Source organism: Saccoglossus kowalevskii, chromosome 9, assembly GCF_978046115.1.
Source record: "Saccoglossus kowalevskii chromosome 9, keSacKowa6.1, whole genome shotgun sequence".
Classification (NCBI taxonomy): domain Eukaryota; kingdom Metazoa; phylum Hemichordata; class Enteropneusta; family Harrimaniidae; genus Saccoglossus; species Saccoglossus kowalevskii.
Window position 1 is genome coordinate 21,075,553 of NC_140649.1, and position 13,251 is coordinate 21,088,803.

General features: G+C 33.4%; 1 protein-coding gene across 1 annotated transcript in view; it reads right to left on the reverse strand.

Annotated features, from left to right (window-relative positions):
* The window catches only part of fgfra (fibroblast growth factor receptor A), a 138,351-nt gene extending 125,500 nt beyond the window's left edge, over positions 1–12,851 (reverse strand). The window contains 1 exon segment of the mRNA NM_001168063.1: positions 12,718–12,851. The gene's annotated coding sequence lies outside the window, so the exon portion shown is untranslated.
* Positions 12,852–13,251: the final 400 nt, after the last annotated feature.

Consider the following 13,251-nt stretch of genomic DNA (forward strand, 5'->3'; position numbering starts at 1 on the left):
CTGTATGAAAAACCACAGGTCTCTGAGTTGCCGAAGTTTACTTCAATGAATTGGTCACCATGGACACCATTTACTTTAATGAAGTCAGTTTACCTGCACAATTTACAATTTTGATGTATGGCGTCATATACTGATAATAGGACCATGCTTTGTGAACACTGAACGGTTTGATACCCAATTTTCAGTTATTTGATTTAAGAATATCAGACAGAAAACGTGTTTACCCTCTCTGTGTAACGTGAACCAAGCCCTGGAGGCTAAAGTAATCGTTCTCTAGTCTTCATTATTACGATGGCAGGTATACCCAATTTGCTGTAAAGCTGACAGCCCGTGGTATTAGGCACGCTTTCATCTATGTAGAGACCTGATTACCCAACATGCAAACATTCACGGTGTTGTTCCTAGGTAATTCCACATCAGTTTAGTTGCCATCATTTGCACTTGATTGCGGCACCAATACTGATGTTCTAAAACAGATGGGTTTTTTCTCAAAGGTATCCTTCAATGATAATTGATTTCAAGGCTAGCCCTCAGAGCTTTCCACTATTTGCTGTGCACTGATTTCAACCATCCAATGTTCTTTTAACTTTGTAAAAGAAAAATCTGTAATTCTGAATTTATAATATTGGGTAATAGTAAAAACATCAACTTCGATGTAAGCATTCTTTTCTTCTCCCTATACATCACATTGATATGCAAATGAAGGGGTGTCACATGATATCTATGAGAGCACCTGACTGGGCAGAAGTAAATTGTCGGAATAATGTGTACATTCCCTTTTCTCCACAAGAACAATAAACTTGAACAAACAACACAATGAAGGACATCAAGGACATGGAGAGCAAAGTTGTAAAACAGGATTTGAAAAAAGATGGATGAGTTAATGGGTAAATTAACAACCTATTTATGTCTGATTTCTTGTATAAAACCTAGCAACAATGTATCCTATTATCACCCAGCAGGGAAGACCAAGAAGACTTCTTATTAATCATAATTTCATAAATGAGAGTACATTTGATAGCCTGTACAGATTTTTTATTATTATAGTATGTTATTACCACGTCAATGGGGTCCCCAATGAGTAATAAAATTAATTTGCATAATATTAAACACACAATGTCTAGTTCATTCAGACAGCTTGCAAGTGAGAGGAAGAGATTTTTTTTTGCACTGAATTCTCTATCGTGATTATTACCGCAGTGGCCGCCATAATCTGTAATTATTACCATAGCGACAGTCACAATGCATTAGCTTACGTACATGATGTACACGAGTTTTGGCCCAGCGGCCATGATTAACTTTTGAGAGCATCTCATTTGAGGGTGAGGGTCTCACTGTGATAAAAATATATGAATTATCAATTTCTTTTTATTCGTCTGTTTGACTTGCAATATATGCGAACACAAAATAGGTAGTATGTACCAGTACAAGTGTTTGATGATTGCTTTTCCACAAACAGATGAAATTAATGTTATAGCAGATGATTAGTACATAACTGAAACCTGCATATGATTTTACAGTATGAGCCGTAAATGGGTAATTTTATCCTCCTTCAAAAATCCTCCAGGTAGAATAATGGTGATGAGTGCACTAAATAAACTATCATATAAGCACTTCAACAGAAAGTACTTTGATTATCAAATAGAAATACCCATAATCTCCAACTGCTAAGAGAATGGTGGGATATCTACGCTGTAAATTTAAGAGGAAATAATTTTATGCTATGGAAACCTGCAACTGCTTTTCCAAAATAATCTTGCTGAGAAAAAATGCCATTGGAATAAAAATAAAACCAGAATTATGATATTATTTTTAGGACAGACCATGGTGGTTATTGTGGACAAAGACCTATTTATGGAAGTGAGGTCATTGCCCGCTCTGACAGCTATGGCTTAAAAAGACTGAAGAGGGATGCACTGAATGAAGCCATTTCCGTTTTGGAGAATAGACTTCTGTTCAAATCCCAGTCAACAACATAAATTACTTTTTAAATGCCTAACCATGTGAAAAAAATAACATGATCATCAGAGTACGGCAGCAAACCTGGTATCGCTAGGAATTTCGATAGAATTAACTGATGCCTAAAAGTACAGGAACTAACAAAGTGATATCGTAGGCATAAATGAAAGAATGTTTTTGTTTTTTTTCTCTAGCATAGTGATTGTAATATCAATGGTTTCCTTAATTTAATGTGATTAGACTGGGTTATATCAAGGTGGCGAAAGAATATGCAGAGTATTTCATTCACAGCGTGGTATACATTACAACATATTTATAAACATAGCATGCAGAGTTTTTTTTTTTTTTTTTTAAATTAGCATGAACAGTGTCTCTTATGTGCATAAACAATGTGCCTTACACTCTAATAAAACAAATACAGAGACATTAGAACTACATCAACCAACATGAACTACATCATTTTTGTAGGTATTTACTGTTGCTAAATAAAGACAAGTTTGCTATGTTTTGTGTTACTGGATTGAATGTCATTTTCCTGAGGGGGTATGGAGGATATGTGACTTTTCAGCTCATTATACTTACAAAGTAGTTTGCATATCATTTCAATATATTGCCATTGACCAATGATGCAAGAGTTTGAAAATCCGTTCATGTCTTTTTTAACTGAAAACCATGACAACCACATGAATAACACAATAATCTGTCATAAAATTCACAAAAACTGAACAAATCTTGAATGAAATTGCCACAATCACAAAGATGGGAAAACTAATTGGGCTTATTAAATTGACATTTATCATGTCGAAGACTTTTTGTATAGAGAAAATATTCAATGATAATGACAGTATACATGTACTTTAGAAACTGTATCTACAATGACAAGTCATGTGTATAATACAGGGAACACTTAATTACTTCAGGTTGACCATTAGAACAGGGGTAGTAGACGGTAAGACTACAGTAATAGGCAAGTTTAATCTGTTTCCTCACTTTTTTTTTTTTCAAATGACGGCTTTTGCTGTGATATTTGTTGCTTTTCTTTATCAAAGGATTTTTTTATAATTTTTTTCTGTGCAAATTTTTTCTAAAAACACCCTTCTCCCCCAAAAATTATAATGGTCAACCTCAATAAAAATCACTATGATAAACGTATTAATTTTGACAAATGTTTATGAATTTTGAAAGTCGGGAAACAGCAAAATTTTGTCGTAAATATTTTATTTGGAATCATTAAGACAATGACTTGCAGTGACCTTCACAAAATTTCTTGCGCACAATTCACCTGAAATTATTAAATGATAATGGTGAAAAAAATATTCACTGCATGTTCCTGTGACTAATTCTGCAGATTAATACAAGTTTCGACCACCATGTTATGTAGTGCCCGCTTGTATATTGTGTAAACATTGTATTTTGATATGTGTTACAGATACAATGTATAGAATGATACTACCGCAACAGGGGCATTATAGGGTACATGTACCGTATTTACTGGTACTCCGCTGCATTAGTAAACCATCTCGAAGCCAAAACAATTTATACTGTTTATATCACCCTCCTACTGTTATCAGTTATGACATTAACACAAGCTGATGCGATCACAATAAAATAAATGAAGATAACACAAAAAATGTTTGCAAAAAGCTTAGCATGAATACCCAATCTTTTTATTTATAATTGGTTACAAATGACATGACACACTGGCAAAATATTGACAACTTCTGAAAGCATTGTTTAAAGCATGAATCTTTCTTTTCATATTTCATTACAATTGACATGATACACCGGCAAAATATCAATAAATTCTAGAAGCATTGTTTAATCGTTTCCAGTCGCATTCATTCATACAACCATATGGTACAGTGAATCGAACAGACAGGATTATATCATTTTTCAAAGCGGCAACAAAATTGACTGGAAGCAATGCATAGAAAGAGGATCTAAAAAAGCTGACAAATCATAAAGTACAGCGTGCTGCATCGGCAATGCTTAGAATATATGAAAGTGAAAGTCGGACAAAACATCGATATATGGCAGCCTGCATACAGACAGTGTAATCATTTATAATATTCAATTTAAAAGTTATACTGACCCAAATTTTAAAGACAATACTAGTATGACTGACCAGTAATTTCTGTAATTTCTGTTTATTTTTATTTTCAATCCTATCGGTAATTACTATGCATTGTGTTGTATCAATAAACATAAACTTGCTGGTATAGCAGCGAAGTACACTGGTAAACACTAGGGGCACTAGGGCCACTAGACTCGCCCAAACTATTACACATCACCAAAGAATACATGCAAGTAAAGAAAGTGCTACTACAGATACACTGAATACAGGTAGGATACATGCACAATTGTGTATCAACGAACGATCTGATGGATTTGAACAGCAGAGACAAAAGGGTACTGTATAGGAAGAAATAATTGCTGAGTTTAATTTTCACGGATTTCAGATTAATAGAGTGATAGGTATAAAGCTGAGGAATGTTTTATAAATGTTTTATAAATATAATTATTTATAAATCAAATATGACTGGTAGATTCAAAATTGACCAATATGGTGACATCACGAGTTCTGATTAATTTTAATTAGTTAGTTCAGCATCATCCAATCAGCAAGCCCTTCATTTTGAATAATTGAGTGTTCACAGTTGCTACAATGTATGTCATATGAACACTTGTATGCATATTAGTGGCATAAACAATGTGATCATCAAATATTTGAATTTGAATAAAAGCTGATGATCGGTACATGTATTGTACTATTGTAATACGTTTATAAACAAAAGTACAGCCCTTCTGTCTTTACTGTATTCGCTGGTTTTTAAACTTACTGGTTTGTGGAGAAAACAGTACAATGTATTATTAAATTTGAATATTACCAGGGTTTTAATTTAGCGCATTCAGCTAAACAGCGAAATTGAAACCCAGTTACAGATTAAGCCCTATACCAGTATCCATGGGTTCGTCTCAAAATAACGTTCATAGATTCCATGAGGAAAAACACTCAGTGAGATGACACAACAGACAAGCTGTAAATATCAATGATGGTTTAAACTATTGAAAAGAACTTCCTGTTTGTTTTCTTCAATATCCAGTTATCCAGCGAGTTGACTAGGGTCATATAACAAGATGATGTCACTAGCCTCCTTAAAAATTTAATTGGTAGGCAGGTAAACACACCAGGTAAAACATAAACACATAAAACAACAACAAAAAAACACTTTTATGATGTTTAGATGATAAATGTCTCATTGAATTCAATCTTATTGGTTTGCAGTCCCATAGCTCTTTATCTACAGCGATCTTGCTACATGTGTATTAAAATAAGGTCAATGTACAACAAATTGATAAACACCATTTTGGAAGAAACTCACACAAACAATTGACCAGAAACTTGATTTATCAGTCAAAATGTCAATTTGGCACAATTTGGTTAAATTCTAGTGTACAGGGAAATAAAGTGAGGCTATTCCTGCTGAGACTACACGCATGCGTAATGTGTGCATTCTGTCTTGTGAATCTACCACATATTGCAGAACAGTTGACAACCAGATGTAAACATCACCCACTCTGATAATGCTGTGGAACTAAGGCTAATAATCTCATGAATACATTTTATATGATCCATCCACATGGAGAAAAATGTTTCAGATCACTTATTTTTGATTTGTGAAAACTAATTAAACCATCTGTTCATAGATTTAATAAAAATTCATAAAACCCAAGTGCGAATATGTGACATAAAATATTAAATCAATCGAAGTGTTATTTTTATGATTTAAAAAGGACTTGAATAGTTCCTGATTCCAAGAAAAAATCAATAAATGTTCTATATCGATAATTGTGTGAAACTTGAATCCCAGATACAGGTATTGAATTTTACTAGCTCAACTACCGGTAAAATAATACTTGGTTGTCATGACAAACACGCTACAGCGTCACCTCATACATGTATTACATGTGGATAGAATTTTTTTTCTAAACTAGTTTCACAGACCTACATAATTTTTTACATATTTTTTTAAACATCTTAATGAAGAGAGGTAGCAATAGTAAAACTATGAAATTACAAAAAAATACATTAAAATGTGCAAAACTTTTCATCAAAATATTGGCAGATAAAAATTATTCATTTATCACAACTGTTTCGAAGAAAAAGGGAAAAAAAATTATGAAAAACTGTAAACATGAAATACTTTTTAAAAAATGTTTTTAAAAAAATGAGCTAAACTAAAAATCAAATAGAATATACCTGCAATTGTGAAATGCATTCCATTTAAATAATGTACTTATCAAATGATGAAATATTTTTTTTATGAAGAGATATAATTATCTTAGGATGAGTTACGGGGATTGCTTAGGTTTAGTAATAATAGCAAAACTGTTACAACTGAATATAACAGCAGTTGACTACATGAAAAAGGACATTTTACATAAAAAATAGACAGAAAATACAACTTTTTATGAATCAATACTAAAATTAACTAAATGAATAATTAATTCTTTCTCCCTTGTTGTTTTCCCCCGTTATCATAATATTTTAGTAAACTCCTGAATGATACACACTGCTGCACACACTGAAACAAATAAATTTGTTTATCGCTATCTAGGGAAATTTTAAAAAGTATGACATTTTGATAAAATAATCATAGTGTCTGAATGTCGTTGTTATAATGTACAACACAAATAAACACTTTTAATAAAAGTAAGAATAAGTAAAACACAAAAAACGAAATACATTTTGTACTATACAAATACTTTATTTTAGCTGGAATTAATTTTCACTAAAAAGACCTTTTGGATATTTTGCATGGAATTTATTTTCACTGATTTTTGGCGAGTTGAATGTAAAATATAGGAAAAAAGGTATATTCGCAGGATTTTATTTTCACTGAATCATTCCTTCAGCTAAAATAGCGAAAATTAATTCCAAGCGAAAATAAAGTATTTTACAGTAATCAATCCATGTCAAGGTTTTCTTTTCACATCAGTAAATGAATATTTCAGTAGATTTTAAAAATGTTCATAAATGACTAATTGATAATAGGACATTTGTCCATCATGACATGTCAAATCAACCAATAAAAGTAAGCGACATATAATTTCACAGCAACAACAGAGGTGAGAACAAGCGTATATTTGTAAATAGGAAAACCACTCAAACAAAAAGATTAATACCAAAAGCACCCTTCTTCAATTACTAATCTTTTGAACCCTATTATTTTCTTTTAAAAATTTGTAAATTTAAATTTTGAATACATAATTTCCAAATTTGTTTTAAAACACAACAGAAGTTGATTTTGGTGTTAAAATGGATAAGGCAGGTTCCTTAATCAGGAAGATTGCACAATGGAATCATGGGATACTATTCTTTTAGAATAAACAACAAATCTGTATTATTTTCCATTGTCTTTATTCCAGTAAGAAACTGAAAATCAACCTAATAATAACTGGGCGCTTAAACCTTTTCACCACCAGACTTTCTCGCCTTAATTTTTCTGTACCTTTTCCTTTTATTCTTCAATATTTCTGGAGCTAACAAACAAAATTTGAGTAAATTTTCAGTTTTCACTCAAAAAATTTGGCTATTTTTGCTTTACTTATTTGAAAGAAAGTGCAGACAGGACTATTTTGTAATTTGTGATTAAAAGAAGGAACTGGTGGTGATAAGGTTAAATAAATTAAAAAAAAACCTTTTCATTAATTTATCATAACAGTTAACATAATATCATAATGCTTGAATATGCTACAAAGTGAGAACATTTTTCCCGAAAGATGAAAGCATGGCTTCTCTATTGTTAGAGTAGAGCAGCATCCAATAAGAGAGGTTGTCAATGATACAACATCCAGGCCTCACAATTTCCACTTCTATGCGAGTGTATCAATAGAACATGACGAGCCAAGCACGATTTGATCTGCCCATAAAACATATCACCACAATGATTTGACCTGCAGATAATATTGTTCCTTATCTGAGATAGGTGAATTTTCAAAACATTTTTTAACAATTTCACCATCTTTTCATCACAAATCAACAAAACAGTGCTGTTTATAGTTTGCACCTTCCTTCATAAGATTAGGACAAAAATAGTCAATTTTTTTTTGAATAAAAACTGAAAATGGACTCAAACTTTGTCCTTCAAAATATGGGTTCATTCACCAAAATGTATACATAGTTTTTTATCAACATAAATACGTGTGTGTGCGTATGTATAGAAAACATCCAATACCCATAATAATAAACCTGCCACAAAAAAAAATATTTGCAAAAAAGTTGTAGACACAGGGTATGTAAAATAATTTACACAACTTCAAGCAGAAAATCAATATTATTTGACAAACATAAATGTTATTTGAAATAGCAGTTGTTCACTGGTTAGATAATAAAGTGAAGCAGGTGGATGGGATCACAAGAAAGTTGTACATTTCTAGTTTCCGTTCAGCTGGTCTACAACTGACCAGGGCACGACCTGCTTTTTAATATTTTTTCTTAAATTTATGTTGTTATAGGCAACCAAAATGACCCCCTTGTGATGGTTATAATGCTGGAATGTTAATATTACTCATTTGCAACAGCACCTACAATGTACATGTTTTACAGCTATTTGCAAGCAATTATCATACATGTTATACCATGATAAACTATTTCTGAAAAAAATAACCAGAAACGCAGCTCATGCTCCCTAAAAACACATTTCTGGGAGAGTGGAAACATATAAAAACATAATCAGTGTGCTAACTTGGTCGCTTTTTATACAAAACATTCAATTTGAGATGAATTTGGCTTTGAAAAAAATGTTTTTAAAGTGAGTCCACGCCCCAGCAACACCAGGATGTATGCCATGTAGGGGGTTACGCACGAAGACAATAATTTCCCACTTGCCCTATTCTCTAGAAATACCTTTAGTCAATACGCAAGTATGAGTGCATGTCATTCTTACGTACCACAATGTAAAGTCAAGTTAATTAGTCTAATTGGCAGATAAAATCATCTTTTATATTAAGTGACAGTCGTAAACATCCGAATGCCTTAACCCACGCAATGGTAGCCTATGGAAAGATGTACAGTGAACACATTAATTATTCACTGGGCTTTAATTTTTACTATTTTCTCATTGTTCCAAAGGCATCTCTTTAAATACTCAGTGGAAATTAATGCTTTTTACAGTGGGTTAGAACATATCTAACTAGCCATAACTAGAGACAATTTTGGTGTTAGGGAAAAGGGAGGTAACTTCAGTTTCAATGCATCCACTCAAACAGAGAGAACTACCGGTAGGATGTGTGAACTTAGAAGTCAAAAATACTAAAAATGTTGATATCAAATTAAGATACATGTATTAATGAATGATTGGTTATTGATCACCCTGATGACTGCTGCACAAATGTTTTAAGCATTTACAGTTGCCTCTAAGCTTCTTGGGAACTAAACTAACCCCCCTCCTCCTCCCCCTCAATGGACTACCCCTTCCTCTTTTCCCTAAATGATAGCAAGACATTTCACACTTTTATTTAATTTTACTTGAAACCAATCCTAAATTCAGCAATGAAATTGAACTTATTGCCAAGGAGAAAAAGCAAAATAATGTACTGCTGGAGGGTCTGGGTGTGCAGCTAGGTGAGCTAGCGTGACATATCCGACATGTTCTTTCTTCATATACTTGGCAAATGATTGATTGTGACTGCAAAAGAATGACTTTAACTAGCCCAGGGGAAGAACTGGATGAACTGCATTGATGTGAGGACAACAATTTCATTAATTCCGCACCTGTTCCGTTATGAACATATGGGTTAATCCTGCCTCATACACAAGTTAGTAATGAATTAAAATCCACCATCTTTTCTGTAAAACAGTTTGTTAAACATAAATAACCATTCTGTAGATAATGTAAATTCTGCAAGACATTCACATGTCAGTCCACCTCTACCACCACGCCAACCCTCACTGTGATGCATGATCAGGTTAGACACATTCACACATGATCAGTAAACCCCAAAACCATGATATAGAATAGAAATAAAATTTTACACAATACGCCCAATACACAATACAGTTGTTATTGAAACAGTAATGGAAAGGTATTTCCAAATGTTAAATAAGCTTATTGCTATGTAAATGAGACATACATGAACAACAGTCAACTTTTCACATCTTTAAATTCATTAAATATGTAAATTTTAATTTCTTAAAAAATATTTATCAAAACCTGTAGACAGAGAAAAATTATGTCATTTTGTAAATAAATATAACAAAATAAAAATGCTTCTTTAAGTTGTGAAATTTAAGGCTACCTGATAGTCAAAGGTCAACAAAACAAAAATTAAATCAACATGAAGAAGACTCATTATTTGTCTTTGTACCAACTTGAACAAAATCATTCCAGACATGTCCACAAAATTATGTCAGACAGACGGTCAGACACACAGACAGAATCCATAACGCGAGTCCTCATTTCAGAGTACGTCTATCAAAGGCTAATAAACATTTATAGAGTGAATGCATTGTACGCCCAATGTCGCCCATCCACATATGTTAATGCAACTTGTATCAAACATGCACCATACATTAACTGCTGCCCGCTGAACCAAAAATTTGCATTCTTACACATGTACTGTTAATTTCAAAGTCAAAAATTATTAAAAGTATACTGCATAAAAATATTCAAGACTTTTTGATAAAAGGGATGCCAAATTTATGTTCTTATAAAATATCAAATTTATTTAACTGATCTCAATTTGAATGTTTTCTAGCCAAAGGCTTAAAGATAAATTAAATGACTATTATCAAGTCACCCGCAAGATATCATATACGTGGCCATAATTTAAAAAAAAAAAAAATCATTCAAAGCATTGTTTTTAACTAAGTGTAGATTTTAAATTTACAGTTAAAAAATACAGATTTACAAAGAAAATATTTACAAAGGTAAATACAAGCACAAGAACAAACAAAAGACACAAGTATGTACAAGGAGTAAACAAATTAAACACCATGACAGGAACAAACCTAACCAGCTAGGCTGCAATTTCCAGCAAATCTAACATGCACATGATAGTATAATTGCGCGAGGCATTGTGCCATGTACGTCTCAATAGGAATACAATGTAGAATATACTTAAATAATCATAAATGCAGAATGGTCAACACATCACGTCAAGTTAAATCATAATATTCTCGTTGCCTCAAGTTACACAGAGACAGTCTTGCCGTTTCATTGTTCATCTAAACCAATCGAAATAAAGCAGAGACGTGTCCATCATGTAAACTACAATCTCAATGCACCTAGCTAGCCATTGACACTTCGTAACGATATGCTTTACTTGCTTCAAAATATCAATGGTGCAAAAAAAAAAAAAAAATAGGAATAACGTGTATGACTGTTTCTTTGCCCAGCAGAAAAGTGTTGATATTATCTCCAGAAATGTTAGAAACAGGAAAGAAAACGAGCAAAAATCATGTATAGAGTCGCTGAATTCACAGAGAAAACTAGACTACGGGGACAGACAAAGGCAAATAATATCATTTATTGTATAAGCTGGGAGGCCGACTACGTCAACGCATACAGTGTAGTGCCGTCGTTTTTTGTGTGTAACAGTCATAAAAACTGAAAAAATACAGGGATGAAAACGTTTGTTGAATAAAAATTCCTCATGGCATATGTTCGTTTAGCTCAACGAACAGACACGACAGACTGATCAATTGATAATGGACATGATAATTTCAGGTTGCAAGAACGTGCTCTGGAAGTTTAAATGGGGTGATGGACACATAGCGGATTTGTTTACGTGTTTGTCAACAACACCACTGTTTTCTCACTAAATCGTTTCCCCCAGATTTAACACTGGATGATTTAGTGACAACTTTATTCAACTCTAGTATAAAACTAAATTGAGATAAATGTACTCCCTTAGCACTTAGCTGCAAAGTACCAAGGTTACTGTATTAGCAGTATTGTTAATGAGAAAGGTGGCCATGACATTCTTATGTATTTGTTTAACTATAAAGTAATACCTGTCACAATTCAGCAAATCTACTTGTTATAGAACTTCTGATCAAAGCGCAGTGTACTCAAATGCACAGATTACTCCGATAATGTCGATATTTTTAAAACTAAAGCACCAATCAACAAGGTAAATGTGACATGGGGGTGATCGCTTTGGAGGCTTCAATGTTAAAATATTTAATCTTTTCATGTGTGGGTAACTACTCAAAATTGGACAAAACTATGCTATTGTTCAACATTTTTGCGTACGGATATCGACAGTGTTGCAAGCCGCAGTAGAAAAAAAATAGATTTTTGGATACAACTGTATTTTTTTATACGATTTGTCATTTGTAGATGTCGACGGGACTGACTAAGTTGCAACGCGTAATATCGCAGTCAAGTGACACCCCAACCAAAAATGCCAGGTCAACTCGAACTGTGAGCCGAGTTGCCGAGTGTGATTGGGGAAAGGGCAATTCGTTCGTCGCTTTAACGGGGAAGTCTGTTGACTTTCCGGCACGCATTTATCACTGAAAAACTAGTTTACGATAAGTAGGAAATCAGTTCTACGAGTAAGCCTGAATCAGACTGTGGGGTAATCGTAAACTATCCGACAACGCAGTGTTTCAACTTCGACGTCCCGTTTAAACACTTGGCTAAAGTCGAAGCAACCCGTTCACATCGAGAACAGTGCGTAGTCTGTACTGTACTGCACATGGCGACGACGGAAGGGAAAAAAATACACACAAACTTGAATTTAACCTACCTTCATAGGACAGCGGATCCCAGGTTCACATTCTGCTAAAGCTTTTAACCGTTTTCTCCGTCACAGAACACGGTAACAGTGAAATTTACAGACATTCCAACACGGCCCTTCGCTCACTGAAGTTTTATCGCAAGACGACTCCGTGAAACTACATGAGGGCCCCTTAAGTTTGCATCAAATAATAAAAGGTATCCCCTTTCTAGTCGCCAAGGTGTCCCGGCAGTACGTGGATCAAAGACATGTTGACGGCCCACGTTTTTTTTTTGAAATATTTAAAATTTATGAAGTCATGACCGACGGTGCATAATAATCGACTGTCTACATCGATTATATACTATAAATATTGAATGTTCCTAATGCCATTTCAAGATGACGGGGATTAATAAAGATTTTTAAAAATGTTTAAAAAAATAAGAATATTCAAAATGTCAAATGATTTGTTAAAATGACAATGTTGAAAGTTACGCGTGAATTGTGTCATGCGAGAATGAAATATTCGTACTATGTATATCTGAGATGTATGATATTGATGGC